At 47.4% G+C, this 15,633-nt stretch overlaps 1 long non-coding RNA gene across 1 annotated transcript; it reads left to right on the top strand.

Moving 5' to 3' along the window:
* The first annotated feature begins 1,856 nt into the window (after positions 1 to 1,856).
* On the top strand, positions 1,857 to 9,891 carry LOC309838894. Its single transcript, XR_014298411.1, has 3 exons — positions 1,857 to 1,925; positions 4,407 to 4,553; positions 9,644 to 9,891. It is a non-coding gene; the product is annotated as an uncharacterized lncRNA (long non-coding RNA).
* The last annotated feature ends 5,742 nt before the right edge of the window (positions 9,892 to 15,633 follow it).

Here is a 15,633-nt window from a genome sequence, read left to right as displayed (position 1 = left end):
GGAGCAGAGACTGAGTACTGAGAAAACCAGACTGGAGGATGAGTCTTCATTTCCCCCTTCGGCTTCAGAAGGCTCAGGGCTGGGAGTTCCAGCTAAATCCATCCCCACGAAAATGTAAAGAGCTTAGTTTAGTGCCCTTGGGAGTAATTTCTATTTAAAACTGGCATTAGAGCTGGTGCATAAAAGAACGGCTTAGCGGGTAGTCATCTTCCGTTCGGGTGAGTCGCTTAATCTCTTTGAGTCTGTTTTTGTTCATCTTAAAATGGGAATAAAAAGCGGCACTCACCTTATCACTCTGAGAAGATTAATGCAGATAAAACAGGTAGCCGAGAGCTTCATATATAGTATTTCCTACATGTTACCTATTTTTAGTAATGGTGATTAGCAGAGCTAATCATAATAAAACTGATCATAGAAGATTCAAGAAGGGAACACCTCTACCCAGAGGGAGGGGGTGGTCTTCTGGGGCCGCCTCACTGCAGTGTGGTGGAGGTGGCCGCCAAGTGGTGGGCTGGAAAGAGCCTGAGTCCTGGGAGGTCTGGCCCTGATTAGCAGTGTAATCTCGGGCATTTCACTCCCTCCCTCCCAGTCTCAGTTTCCTCATCCTTAAAGTGAGGGGCCCTCTCCGTCTGGGTGGCCTGGGCCCGCGGTCTGACCCATGACCCCCACGGGCCTCTCCTCTCCTCTGCCAGGCCTCTGGGCCACCCTGCTGTCAACTTTGCTTCCGGACCAAGCCTGTGTTATTTTCCAGACCAAACTGAAGGGCTGCGGGGGCCTATTAAGAAGACTTTGGGGAGGTGGTTGAACAAGTCTCAGTTTGGAATTAACCTTCTGCCTGAAATCTTGCCATCGAAAAGGAGAAAAGGAGAGAGAGAGAGAGAGAAACAGAGAGAGAAAGAGCAAGGAAGGGAAGGATGATAAACCCCATAGGCCAACCCTAAACCCTGTTGCTGGAGATGATGTAAATAGAGTGGCTGTCACTGTGATGAATTAAATCCTCCATTAATTAGGATGCATTGATTTAAGGGTTGTCCAAGCAGAGCGTCCTTCTCCCCTTCCTGGCAAATTACAGCAGAGGGAGGGCGCAGGAGAGGGCGCGCTTTCTCTGTTTCTTACCGGACTGCTGCTTTCACTTCCGGGCCTCAGGAACCATCCCAGGACCTGGTAGGTCACCCCAGTTTTCTCCACGTGCCTTTCTTTTTTCAGCGGGATCTAGGCAGTGGGCTACACAGCCGCTCTCTGGAGGAAGGACTACATTTGAACCCTACCACCTGCTGGAGTGTTGTCCCACAAGGTGGTCCGTTGACTTGAAAGGGGAAGGGAGAACGTTTGAGGTTGGATGGAAGGATGCGTGTGTTGATCTCTGGGCCTGAGAGGCAGTGATTCCGGAGAGACTACGTCAGCAATGGCTGAGAATCAGCTTGGCGGCCACTCCCGGCTCTGGGTTGACCTGATATCAGATGGACTCTTCCTGTTGCTCTGCGAGGTCATTAAAATCCCAGGAGGAGAACAAGTGAGGGCTCCTGTCTTGCTGTGTGGACAGCCCTCCCTCTGGAGCTGCAGGCTTCTGCAGCCGTGGCGGAGCTGACTGCTTGAAAGACATCCTTGTCCAACCCTCCCTGGACCTCGGGCCAAGTCGCTTTTGGTCCCAGGGCTTTGAGGCTCCAGCTGCCTGCTCTGGATTCCATTTCCAAGAAGATGAAGATATATTGTTCACAAGGACCTGGAAAGCCTGAGTCTGGATTGAGTATTCCCTGAGTAACAGTAGTTCAGCGTTTTATAATACTCGCTTAACAAGTGAAAATGATTCAGAGAGGCAAGACACGATAAAGCCATGATGTGTTTTCTCATCACCACTGCAACCTCTATGTGTGTTGCTGATTGTGTGCAAGGATCCTGGTGCTTCTTGTGAAGTTAAATAAGAAGTGAGCTTGTTAGCCAAGTTAGGACTGGGAAGCAGGATGTGACCCCTTATGGAAACCCCCCTAACCCTGACCTAGGGAACCTTGAACAAAGTGATTCTTCTTCACTTTACCCCTTCACTCCCAAGGGTCCCATTACTCAGGCAAAAGGAGTGTTTCCACTCTCAGAGAGGGTTGCCTTATAAACAGATGGAACGGGGGCTGTAAGAGGTCTCTTAGACTGAGTCTTTCGTCTCAAGGCTCCAGCTAAAACTCCCGGCATGACTAAGAGAGGGAAGCTCTCACAGACACCCCCTCCCTTTAAAAAATATTTTTTTAAATTGAAGTATAGTTGATTTACAATGTTGTGTTAATTTCTGCTGTATAGCAAAGTGACTCAGTTATATACACATATACATTCTTTTGCATATTCTTTTCCATTATGGTTTATTACAGGATATTGAATATATTTCCCTGGATATTAGGACCTTGTTGTTTATCCATTCTATATACAATAGTTTGCATCTGCTAATCCCAAACTCGGAATCCTCCTCACCCCCTCCCCACCTCCCCCTTGGCAACCACAAGTCTGTTCTCTATGTCTGTGGGTCTGTTTCTGTTTCGTAAATAAGTTCATTTAAGTCATATTTTAGATTCCACATATAAGTGATATCATATGGTATTTGTCTTTCTCTTGCTGACTTACTTCGCTTAGTACGATCATCTCTAGGTCCATCCATGTTGCTGCAAATAGCATCATTCTTTTTCATGGCTGAGTAATATTCCATTGTATATATGTACCACGTCTTCTTTATCCATTCATCTGTCGATAGACAGTTAGGTTGTTTCCATGTCTTGGCTATTGTAAATAGTGCTGCTATGAACATGGGGCAGACATCTCCTCCCTTGATTCACCAAAGTCCCATATGCAAATATATGCACACATCCCAGTACCAACAGGGAAAGCATCCTTCTGGAGTTGCCCCAGGGTCGAGTGTGGCAAGAGTTTCCTCAGTCTGGGGAAGAAGAATCAACTCATAAACATGGGGCTGTGCCCTGAGTGTGTTCAGAATCGCAGACCCCCAACTCTGACCCTGCTGAGGGGCTCAGCTGCATCTCTGCCCTGCCCCTCAGATGTCATGTTGCCCTCGCTGCCAAGGCAGAATCCCTGCCTGGCTCATCCGTTCCCAGCCCAGAACCCCTCTGTCCCTACTCCTGTCCTCTGTAAGTGGATCTAGTGTAGCCATTGTGCTGAGGTTCCCACCCCTGGAGAAATTGTCGTCTTTCTTCTCCCTTTGTTTCCTTGCCAAGGGGATCTGCAGGGTAGAGGTGACATTTTTCTTAGCAGATTGGGTGAGCCGGAGGGATGAAGTGGAGAGAGGGAGGAGAGGGGATGGGATGGGAGGAGGGAGCAAGAAAAAAAAATAGGAAAAGGATAACAGGAAATGAAGCTGAGGAGTACAAGGGAGATTCGCAAGGGACGGAGGCAGGGAGAGAGAAGAGGAAGATTTGGAGAAAACACACAAAGAAGAATCCCCAAAGAGGACGTGAGCATGTGGGCAGGAGGTAGAGAAGAAACAGGAGACAGGAGTGGAGGGAAAGGAGATGGGAAACTGGGAGAAGGAAGAGAAGAGAGAAGCATCAGGGAGGGGCCAGGAAAAGAAAGGGAGAAGGAGGGGAGAGGCTGGGGATGGAGGGAGGGGAGAGGCTGGGGATGGAGGGAGGGGAGAGGCTGGGGATGGAGGGAGGGGAGAGGCTGGGGATGGAGCGGGGGAGAGAGCAGGCACTGGGTAGGGGGAGAGAGGGGAGACAGAAAGTGCTGTGCTGGGTGGATTATTGTGTGTTTGTCATCTGGAATGGTATAAGCTGTAGGTACAGCACCTCCTGCCCATGATTTATGGTCCCTGTCAGGCAGGGAGCGTGCTTTGTCTGCTGTAGCGTGGAGGAGGAATGCATTGCTGTCACCCCGGCCTGGCCAGCCTTTCTCTCTCGCTGCTCCGAACGCTCGCTCCCCATTTCACGCCAGTGAACATAAACAATCTTTTGTAAACCTGACAGTCACACTTGCTTCTTTGGAAACATAAAGCAGAAATGTATGACTCGGCTTTCATTACCCAATTTCCTACGCTATATAAAAACACTCAGGAAAGACATGTAAGTGGTCACAAAACCTGGGAAATTGGAAGTGTCCTGGAGGGAAAAAAAATAGCTGGAGGTGGAGGGGGGGAGTCTGGCTGGGAAGGAGCTGGTGAGGAGAGTGATGATGTGTCTCACCCTTCACATCCTTCCCAGAAAACACTGTCTGATAAACTGGGCCATCCAGACACATAATTATATTAAATTTCTGAATAATCGACATTTCCTGCCTGAAGTGTTGCTTCCCCCCCCCCCAAGTCCTTTGAACCCAGAGTGCAGTAATGAAACAGTCTTGAGATCAAATGTGGCTGATAATGTTGCTTTGTTTTTTTTCTCCTCTTTCTGCTTTACGTTTTTCTTCCCTACTAGCCATTCGGCAAATTCCGCCAAGTCAGAAGTGTAACTTATTTGGAGAGAGCTATTGGGGGCTGATTGTGGTGATTCCGCAGCTGGAGCATCTCGGCTGGGAAGGGAAATCCATCCCTGACACGCGGAGCCTTACCAGGGCCACAGCAGGTAAAGGGCGCCAGTCAGGCTGGAGGGCCTGGGGGGGCGGGGGAGGCTCCAAGATACACTGAGGTTGAGATCTGGTCTGGAAGCCACTGATGGCCACCTTCCCAGGCCTCTCTGCAGAGACAGAACACTCCTCTTCCTGCCTTCAGTTATGTCCAGTTGTAGCCTCGCAGCCAGAAGAAGGGAGGGAGGCTCAGAGGTGCTCTGGTTACTTCCATTGTGCTAGGGTTTTGACCTGGAAGGTCTGGGCCAACAGTTACTGGTGAGGTCACTCCAGCATCACTGCAGGCCCATGAGGTTCCCGACTTTGTGGATCTGGGAGTTGAGAGCTATTTGTGAATTCTTGTAATCACTTTCCCCTCCAGATTCTTTAAGGTCAAAATCTTTGAGAGGCATTTAGTGAGTTGCTTTAGTTTGGGTGTTTGCTTTTGAATAGAAAAGGGCCTTTGCAGCATCCACTGGAGAGCTGACCTTGAACTACATTGCAGCTGGACAACTGCAATGCCAATCCAGACTTGTTCATTGCCCCAGAGACCTGGGGAAGTCACTCTGCTTCCTCAAACCTCAGCTTTTCCAGAAAGAGAGACATCCTGTCTACACACCAAACGCACACACAGACATACACACACACGTATACAAACATATACACAAATATTAGAACACAGGTTCAAGGATTGGAAAACTACAAATTCCAAAGAGTTTTTGAATACCTACTACATGTCCAGCACTATGCTAGGTTCTATGAAGTGAGTGCCCTCAAAATGCTTTTTGTTTAATTGGAAAGTTTCCAATATACTGATACCTACAGGGAAGGACCCCCTTTCGACACGAGTGTTGCATGCCTTTCTCTACTCTCTCTCCAACCCTATCCATGCCCAAGTTTGATTCATTCTTCTTTCAAGGTCATACTCTCCTTGGACTCCTCCACACAAGAAACTCTTGCCCTCTCTAACCCATGGGGAGTGGTCTGTTCCCCCTGAATGTCCAGAAATTATTGTGTGTTCCTCTTTGGTGGTAATTCATCATATGCTGTCTTGTCCCATTTGTCACATTGTTTTCAAGTCTTCATGTGTACTATCTTGAAGGGTTGAGATTTTAATCATGTCTCATTGCTCTGAGTATCCCCCTAGCAGTCAATGTAGGGATTTGCTATATAACACACCCAAACTTTTGGAAAACACACATCTCGAGACTTTTTCAGATTCTCCAATGTATAAAGGCATGTCTGTGCCAGATTTCTGACTGTTTTCCTAACAACATGTCTATAAGGAGTTGTCTTTCATTTAAGAATATGTTACAATTTAAACATCTTTTGAACTCATTCAATGGTCATTTATTCTTTGCAAGGAAACATAGTTTTGTTATTTCAAAAGAATTATAGTGTGCATGGTGAGTGTTAAGATTAAGAACACAGCATGGAGTTTTTTTTTTTTTTTTTTGGCATTACGCGGGCCTCTCACCGCTGTTGCCTCTCCCGTTGCGGAGCACAGGCTCCGGACGTGCAGGCTCAGCGACCATGGCTCACGGGCCCAGCCGCTCCACAGCATGTGGGATCTTCCCAGACCGGGGCACGAACCTGTGTCCCCTGCATCGGCAGGCGGACTCTCAACCACTGCACCACCAGGGAAGCCCCAGCATGGAGATTTGGGTGCTGGGGGCAGTGGTTTGGTTTACACACTGGCTGAATCGCTCCCTCCTGCTACTAACCTCTCAACATCGTGATTCTCATTTGTACCTCAATAAATTGTTTTTTCTGTTTATGGGACTTTGGGTTAATCCACAAATCGAGAAATACCACTAAGGAAAAATCTACCAAGCATCTGTATAGTTGGTGCCAAAATCTGTTGATTATTTGGAAACTACGTGCATCTTAATGTCCCATGAACCCTTGCTCACTCCTTTCTCCCACCCAGGGGTCCTCAGGCTTTCTTACCTGTCATTGAAGGAGGCAGCACAGTGTCGTGAAAACACTCAGGCTTTGACTCCAGACCTGGTTTCAATCCTCGTTCCACCACTTCACTAGCTATGTTGTCTAAGGCAAATAACTTTTCCGAAGCTCGGTTTCCTCATCCGTAACATGGGCAAGGTAATAACTCACCCAGTGGAGCTGCTGTGAGGATTAAATCTACAATGACTACCACATAGTAGGTGATTAATAAGCATTCATTCCTTTTCTCTCTCCATCATCCACTACAAATATATCCCCTTCATTTCGTGGCATTCAAAGTACAGAGCTTCCAAAAACCTCACTGCTGTCACTGCTTAGGGAGGAAGTACACAGGCAGCTGGCTGAGCACTCCCAACCGCGATATATAGACTCCGATGCAGACTTGAAATTCTTCAGGCCTCCAGAGGAGCCCTTCCTCTGTTATTGTTAGGCATTTGCATTGGACAAACCAAGTGAGCACAATGAGATGAATTTAATACCTGCCAGGTGGCAGAACAAATGTCGTTGATCTTGGTGATAATATATAAAAAGCAGGGAAGTAGATCTAGTTCGGTCCTACGGCGATTTATAATCCTTTTGCCTCACTAGGTAATTTTCAATAGGAAAGACGTTCTTTTGCCCGCTGGGGATGTGGGAGGAGGCACGTACTTATACAAGCCGCCCAAGCCACGTGATCAGGGGCGAGCCTCAGAGCCGGGGCTTCTCACATGCCCAGGAATCAGAGGAGTCAAAAGCAAAGTGGTCGCAACACACCAATAGCACAAAACTAAACAGCATTATAAGCTACTCCCCCCTCAGGAAATACTAACAACAACAACGACAAAAAGACTGCACGAGGTTAAAATAATTACAAATAGGAACTTTTTAAAAAAGAATTGTTAAATTTAGAACCACCTTTCACATTATTCATTCACTGAACCAATGATTTATTGGACTTATAAAATATGCTGTGTACTGGAAACTTTGATTTCAGGTTTGTCTCTAGCTGCACATATTAAAGGGTAAAACAAAAAGAATTAAAAAAAAAAGCAGAGAGAGGAGGTGGGAACACAGTTGGACTTCACGTTAGGAACAACCAATATACGGAAATCATAGGTCCCCTCTCACCTCTAAACCACCCCCCATAGAAATAAAATAAAGGGATATTAATTATTTATAGAGCAGAAGAAGAACTTCCTCCCTTTAATGATTGTTAGAAGTAGTCCTCTTCCTGAGTGGGTATACGGAATAATTTACACTCAACTGAACAGGTGTTTTCCTCTTATAGGAGAATCTAGGGAGACAGAAAGGTGACATCAGAATGTGATGTTTTATGATGATGGGTCTCATTCTCAACTACCAAAAATAGAGGGCGTTTGTTCTGAGGAAGTTTTAGGTGGCAATAACACCAGCCTGTTTTAACAGCTTGGTGGCCTGGGTCCTCTTTAACATCTGTCCGGGGGATTGGAAAAGACATTTGTGTAGGTATCTCAGCCGCACTTGTGATTTCCTGAAGTTGACGGGGCTTTGGAAGAGTCCCTTGTGGGTTCAATGCTTGGGATAGGAAGGCCCAGGTCAACAACCCCAGGAGAGTCAAGCTTCTTTTTCTCATGAGAACAGAAGTGGAAGCTACTGGCTGGTGTCAGCAAACCACCACAATGCTTGGTCTTTGGTTCTAATCTTGTTTAGAATGTTGTGGGATCTCATCTTCTATGTTAATTATCTACTGCTGGGTAAGACATCACCCCAAAGCTTAGTGGTTATCATCTCACGGTCTCTGCGGAACAGGAATTTAGAAATAGGTTATGTGGGTGGTTTGGGCTCAGGATTTCTCCTGAGGCTGCAGTCAAGATATTGGCAGAAGCTACAGTCATGTGATGGCTTGACCGGGGCTGGAGGAGTCCTTCCTGAGTTGACTCAGGTGTTCACCTGGTCTCAGGTCCTCTCTGGCTGTTGGCAGGAGGCCTCAGTAGTTTGCCACATGGACCCCTCCACAAGTGTGCTTGAACTTCCTTACCACATGGTGCTGGTTTCCCTAAGAACAAATGACCCAAGATAGCAATGAAGGAGCCACAGTACCTTTTATAACACAGTCCTGGGAGTCACACGCCATCAATTCTGGCACATTCTAGCTGTTAAAAGTGAGCTGCTATGTCCAGCCCACTCTCAAGGGGAGGAAAATTAAGATTGACTTCTTGAAGGGACCTGTACAAAGAATTTGTAGATATATTAAAAAAAACCCCAAATCCCTGTATCTTCCTCCCTCTATTCCTATGTGTTCATTCAAAAATCATTGTGTTGGGCTTCCCTGGTGGCGCAGTGGTTGAGAGTCCGCCTGCCAATGCAGGGGACACGGGTTCGTGCCCTAGTCCGGGAAGATACCACATGCCACGGAGTGGCTGGGCCGGTGAGCCATGGCCACTGAGCCTGCGCGTCCGGAGCCTGTGCTCCACAATGGGAGAGGCCACAGCAGTGAGAGGCCCGCGTACCGCAAAAAAAAAAAAAAAAAAAAAAAAAAAAATCATAGTGTTGAACCTTTATTTTCATTCCTGGACATTTCCATTTTCACACTATAAAATTACCAAAATGTGATATTGAAATGGAATGAGACTCTAAAATACAGGTGAATGCTTCTGCAGGTATCTATTAAGTATGTAAAACCAAACAATATAAAAGCTTTGTTTTGAATATTTTCCTTTTGTGATTATTTTTCATGGGTTTCACTGGGTCAGGCTCCTCCCCTATCTTATAGATTTTCTTTATAGACTTTCTTCATTGTCCCAGGGACTTTCACATTGTGTCCAAATTTATGGTCATTTATTTGGGAAACAGTTAAGAAATTTGCCTGCTAGCTCAATGAGTTTGTTCGGTGGAAGTTTTTAAACAGGAAATAATGGGGAGGTAAGTATGGTTTCCACAATTGAAACCGTGTACAAGCCCCAATGTTCTTGTCTTTTGAAGTAAAAGCATGGCTCAAAAGTTAATGATTGGGAAAAAAAAAAAAAGAAAAAAAGTTAATGATTGGGAAATGTTAAGATGTAGAAATGAAGAGCTGCTGGGCTGGGGAACTGGTAACAAGTTAAACTGTAAATCCGCCACATCGAGGAGTCACTGAACTCCCAGTTCCCTGAAAGATACAGCTAAAGGCCTGACACATATTCCTAAGTTGTTTTTACAGGAAGCCAACCCACCAGATGAAAACTGCTGCCCGCAAGCACACAGACCCTAGACTGCTTGAAACCAGAAGGTTGAACGAAGCTTGAAACTTCACCTCGATGCCAACTCATCCCAGAACTGTCCACGAGCTGATCACACCCTCTGCTCCTTGAACACTGTAAGACGCCTCACTACCCGCTCCGGGCGTGCGGCGGGAATGACACCGTCTTGAGGGCACTAGCCTGCTGTGACCTCCTTCGCCTGGCAAAGCAATAAAAGTTTCTCTTTTTTTTTTGCCTGGCCACGTGGTATGTGGGATCGTTGTTCCCTGACCAGGGATCAAACCCTTGCCTCCTGCAGTGGAAGTGTGGAGTCCTATCCACTGGACTGCCAGGGAAGTCCCCAAAGCTACTTTTTTTCTACGTCACCCAAAACTCTGTCTCCGAATTTCTGCTTGGCACAGATGAACAGAGTCTTGGTTTTGGTAACCCAGTAAAACCTCCTCTTTCTTTGCTTCAGGGAGCGCTGCTCTCAAGGCAGTGCAGACTGGGTCAGCTGTGATGCTGCCTAACTTGACTTTGGCCAACAGACCAGTGTTTCCATGAGCATCCGCACTGGGATTGGTCACTTCCTGGATGGCTATGGACGGTTTGGGCCCTTTAGCACAGGAGGTTTCACACTAAAACTGGAGACCATTAGCAGGCCAAAGAGTACCCGAGGCTAGTCTAGTCCAAAGCTTTCCCAAGTCCCCAGTTATGTTCACTCAACCAATCACCCATTCATTCATCCCATGTTTATTCATCCCCTAGAGGGTGTGAGGCATCACACCAAAGCAAGATGTGGCAATGAATTTCCAAACAGGTGGGGGGAAATATTGGGATGAGGAAGGTAGGGATGGATTGCCATTTCTCCTGGCTAAGAGCCAGCCACTGGACTGATGTTCGGGGGGCACCAGAGGGCGGTGACTAGTAAAACAAAGGGACGCAGGACGCTTTCTAAGACCTTGGCACAGAAACCCAGATGTAGGAACTGGGGTTCAGGGTGGTTCCAGCTGCCCAAGATAAGAGAGACACCCAATGATCAGACCTGCGGTCAAATTAGCACCAAGGGAGACTCAAAGCTGAGTCCTTGAACTTCTTTAATTTCAGGGATCTCGGGTGGGACAGAGCCTGAAGTGGGGCGGGGCTTCCAGGGAGCATCAGGTCTCCTGAGTACGATGCTTAGGAGGAAGAGCTGCAGAGAAAGGAGCCCAGTGGACCCAGCACATCCCAGTGGCTCCCACATGCAGGGAATTTACCTGAATGTTCGGCACAGTAGACAGGAGAAGGGAGGAAAGGGGTGTGATGAGCTGGGCAAAGCCTGTTGGGTCAGGCAAGGATCCTGGCACATCCCAGATGCCTGCCCTACCAGGCCCTGTTGCTCAGCCACCGAAGGACAGAGGGAAATCCTCTCTCCTGATGCAGAGGCTGAGGGAGAGCCTTCAGGCGAAGCAGGTGCCTGTCTGGGCAGCTTAGGTCACAGGCACACAGCTTCTTTTTTTTTAAACATTTTTATTGGAGTATAATTGCTTTACAGTGGTGTGTTAGTTTCTGCTTTATAACAAAGTGAATCAGCTATACATATACATATATCCCCATATCTCCTCCCTCTTGCGTCTCCCTCCCTCCCACCCCTCTAGGTGGTCACAAAGCACCGAGCTGATCTCCCTGTGCTATGCAGCTGCTTCCCACTAGCTATCTATTTTGCATCTGGTAGTGTATATATGTCCATGCCACTCTCTCACTTCGTCCCAGCTTCCCCTTCCCCCTCCTCGTGTCCTCAAGTCCATTCTCTAGTAGGTCTGCGTCTTTATTTCTGTCCTGCCCCTAGCTTCTTCAGAACCTTTTTTTTTTTTTTAGATTCCATATATATGTGTTAGCATATGGTATATGTTTTTCTCTTTCTGACTTACTTTGCTCTGTATGACGGACTCTAGGTCCATCCACCTAACTACAAATAACTCAATTTCGTTTCTTTTTATGGCTGAATAATATTCCATCATATATATCAGGCACGTAGCTTCTTTAAGGCTCAGGAAGCTTCCCCTCCTCTCCTCTCCCTGGGCAGAAGCTGGCTCCTTCTCTCCTTCTCCTCAGGGGGTTCATTTCAATGTTAATGAGACTAAGAAGGTGGGTGACGTTGTTTTCTTCTAACAATTCCATTTCACCCTTCCTCGTCTCTGAGCATCTCTCTCTGATTTAGATGCACTGTGTTTAATTAAAACTGTTTTTTCTTACCCCTTTTCTCTCTCCACTTCATGGGAATCATTTCCTCCTCCTCCTACTGGGACGCGCTCTTTTCCTTTGGGTCTACGCCCCACCCCAGCCCTACCTGCCTTGGGGGGACCTTGGGGGCAGGCCAGGTGGAGTTCTTTCTATGAATTACCATCTGGGGTGGAGGAAAAGTTTGCATTGGGAACCTTACAGGGTAGCACTAGATAGTGAATTAGGTACACGTGTGCCTCACTTTGGGTTAAACCAGAGAACCCAGTTAGGAACAATCTGGATTGTCTGAAAACTAATTTGAGAGAAGAGGAGGGTTTTCCAATGGATGGGAGAATCTGGGACAGGAAATTGGGGGCAGTTCTTTTTTTTTTTTTTTTTGTTAAGGACGCACTCTTTCCATCAGATAGGGATTCCAAGCAGGTTTCCTTCAAACAGGGAGCTCCTCTAGGGCACTGAAAATAGATGTAACCAACAGAATGAAGAATATAAAATCTCACGGGTCCAGAACCCAATCATGGCTGCCACTGAGAGGCCAGGTACGGTGAAAGCACTTGAAAACTTCCAACGACATTTTTACTGAAGGTTCATATTATTTTACCTATTTTGCGTATGAAGAAATTATGACTCAGAGAGGTTAAGTTTCTTGTCCAAGTTCATACAGCTTGTAAACAGAAATGAAATTTGAATCTAGATTTGTCCAACCCCGAATCCTACGTTTTCCCACCATCTCCAGAAAGGACCTCAGAGTTCATCTAGTTCTGAGCAACTCAGCCTGTTCTGATAGTGGATGAAAAAATGCCGCCTGCCGTACACATCAGTAAACAAAGGCTGTTGTAGCCATCAAGCCACTGCAGCCGCCCCAAAGGTGAGCTTGAGGGAACTCAGGCTGGAGACAAACTGGCTGCCCAGCCCTCAGTCCCTGCAGCTGCCCCAACGGTGCGCCCTGAAGGGACTCAGGATGGGAAAGAAAAGGATACTGGCCCTAGATAGTTAAGGTGCATATCAGAGGGATGATTTCAACAAGCCCAGACTCTTCATCTTCCCATACATAGAAAAGGGCTGAATTCATTAACTTGAGATGTCTGGTTTCCCTTAAGGAACAGTAATCTTTTGATGTTCTGACTACCTGAGAGTTATGTTTTATTTGGTGGACAAATCTCAGGACTTAAGCCTGGGACACAGCATCTCAGACAATTCTGAGAAACTGTTCCAAAGAGGAAGGGGTGGGGGGAGCCAGGGTACACAGGAGTTTTTGCAACAAAACCAGGTGGTCGGAACATCAAAAGATGACTGTTAATAAAAGAATCAGATATCTCAAGTTAAGGGATTTAGCGATCTTCTATGTATGGGAAGATGCGAGAGTCTGGGCTCCCTGAAATCATTCCTTTGCTATGCACCTCAGCTCTCTGGGGCCAGCCTCCTGTGTTTTCTCATCCTGAGTCTCCTGAGGGCTCACAGTTGGGGTGGCTGCAGCAGCGGACTGCTAGATGGCGGGCATTCTTTGTTTCCATCCTGAATTCCCTCAGGGCTCACAGTCCGGGCAGCTGTAATGTGATGGCTTGATGGCCACAACATCCTTTGTTTACTGATACACAGGCAACATTTTAGTTCTCAACCCTCACATCTGCTGTATAAACTGAGGCACCCGTGGCATCCAGTACTTTGTATACACGGGGTGCTCAGGTGGGAAAGAACCGGTATTCCTTGTTCAGTGCCATCAGTGATTACTCACCCTCCAGCTCAGGATGGTCCAATAAAAATAGGATGTAATTCACTTATATGATTTTAAATGTTTTAGTGGCCACACTATAAAAAGTAAAAACAAAGGGGGAAAATTAATTTGAATAATATATTTTATTTAATCCTATATATCTAAAATGTAAGCCATATAAAAAAAGCAATATAGGGCTTCCCTGGTGGCGCAGTGGTTGAGAGTCCGCCTGCCGATGCAGGGGACGCGGGTTCGTGCCCCGGTCCGGGAAGATCCCACATGCCGCGGAGCAGCTGGGCCTGTGAGCCATGGCCGCTGAGCCTGCGCGTCCGGAGCCTGTGCTCCGCAACGGGAGAGGCCACAACAGTGAGAGGCCCACGTACAGCAGGTAAAAAAAAAAAAAAAAAGCAATATAAAAAGTCATAAGACATTTTACTTTCTTTTTTTACTTTGTACTTAGTAGTCAGAATCCACTGTGTATTTTTCACTTATCATAGGCCTCCATTTGGATGAGCCGCATTGCAAGGGTCATGGTCACGTGTGGCTAGTGGCTGCCGTATCAGAGAGCCCAGCCCTAGTTCATGAGCTCTTCTGAAAGCCCCGTAGTTGATCCAGTTACAGGCTCTTCCCCCTGGGGTGGAGCTTTCTGGTTTGGGAAGAGTTGGGGAGCAGGCAGGTGTGTCCATTTCAGCTCTCCGTGTATTCCCTGTAGAAGGCTTCTCAGGACTGATAGCATCACCTTCTCCAACGAAGATGAGCTGCCAGGGGTGGGGAGAGGATTTGGGTCCACGTCCAGTTGTGGCCCTGAGTGCAGAGTGTGATTCGAAGGGGATTGCAAATGATGGCTCATGAAGACGCATCCTGTTTCTTTGGTGTTTCTCTGCTTAGACAAAGATGGACCACGTTTCTGTGATCAGCAAGGGCAAGCTCAGCCCTTGCTGAGTGAAGCAGAACTTTGTCATCAACGTCCCTAATTCCCCATGAGCTCGCTGCCATCCTGCAACCTCCAGGGGCCCATACGCCAGTCCAGTGGAAGGCTCCCCTCCGCCATGCTGTCACCCGAGGACACTGAGATTTCTTCATTATGGGTGTTGGGGGTGGGTAGAAACACAGAACATGGGCAGCAGCCTCCTCTGCTATCACATCTACTCTTATGTTGAGTTCTTGGAGGTTCGAGGCTTTTGGGGAAACAGACCTTTGCCTGGTGGAGGAGAATGGGGGTCATGTGTGTGGAATTGACGGTAACCAGGGAGGGAACAGACTGAAAAGGTGTCATGGCTCTTGTGGAGGTGACAAGCATCTGCTGACTCTCTAGCCCTTTGTTTCCCTCGCCTTGGGCACTAGACCACTTCATGACCACCTGGAAGGGAAGTGCAGCCCGGACTCTGAGACCAGCCCCATCCTTGGCGGGGATGAAGTAGGAGACTCAGGGCCAGACATCCTCACACGCAGCTGTTGAGTTTGCTTGCGCACAGTTAGAGGGGTGCAGCTTGTTTCGTTTGGTACCCTCATTTCCTCTGGTTCAGGATCCTTCCTTCATACTCCTGGTTCTTTGAAGGACTCCTCTCTTGTCCCTTGGACATATGGTGTCCTAAACTTGTAGCAAGCTCTGCTTCCGACAGGAAGCTGAATTCTGGTCTTGTCTGGTCATTGACAAAGGTAAGAGATTCAGCCAAGTTAAAAGACACGGCAGCTGTGTTTTCCGAGGACTAGTGCCTTTTAGGCAGCACTAGATGGTCTGTGTTTTACACTGGAGAGATGGGGGAAAAGGTAATTCCCTCTGCTAGATTGTTAGGCCGTCTTGCGGAAGATGGCAACAGAAAATCGACTCCTTACTTCAGCTTCCGTGTCTCCTGGTTCCTTCCATCCTTGTGCTACCCTAGTAGGAAGGGGTTCAACCAGCTCCCGCATGGCACGTGCTGGTCAGGGCACAAGTTAAGCCAGCGTGCTTATCAGAATGATAGAAATCAGGACCCGGTCGTGCCCAACACCGTGAGTTCCTCACGCGGTCATGGAATCAGCTTT

The sequence above is a fragment of the Grampus griseus genome (genome assembly GCF_964374135.1).
Source record: "Grampus griseus genome assembly, chromosome: 21".
Taxonomy (NCBI): Eukaryota; Metazoa; Chordata; class Mammalia; order Artiodactyla; family Delphinidae; genus Grampus; species Grampus griseus.
Note: the sequence above shows the minus strand (reverse complement) of the source record. Positions and strands in the feature narration are given on the sequence as shown.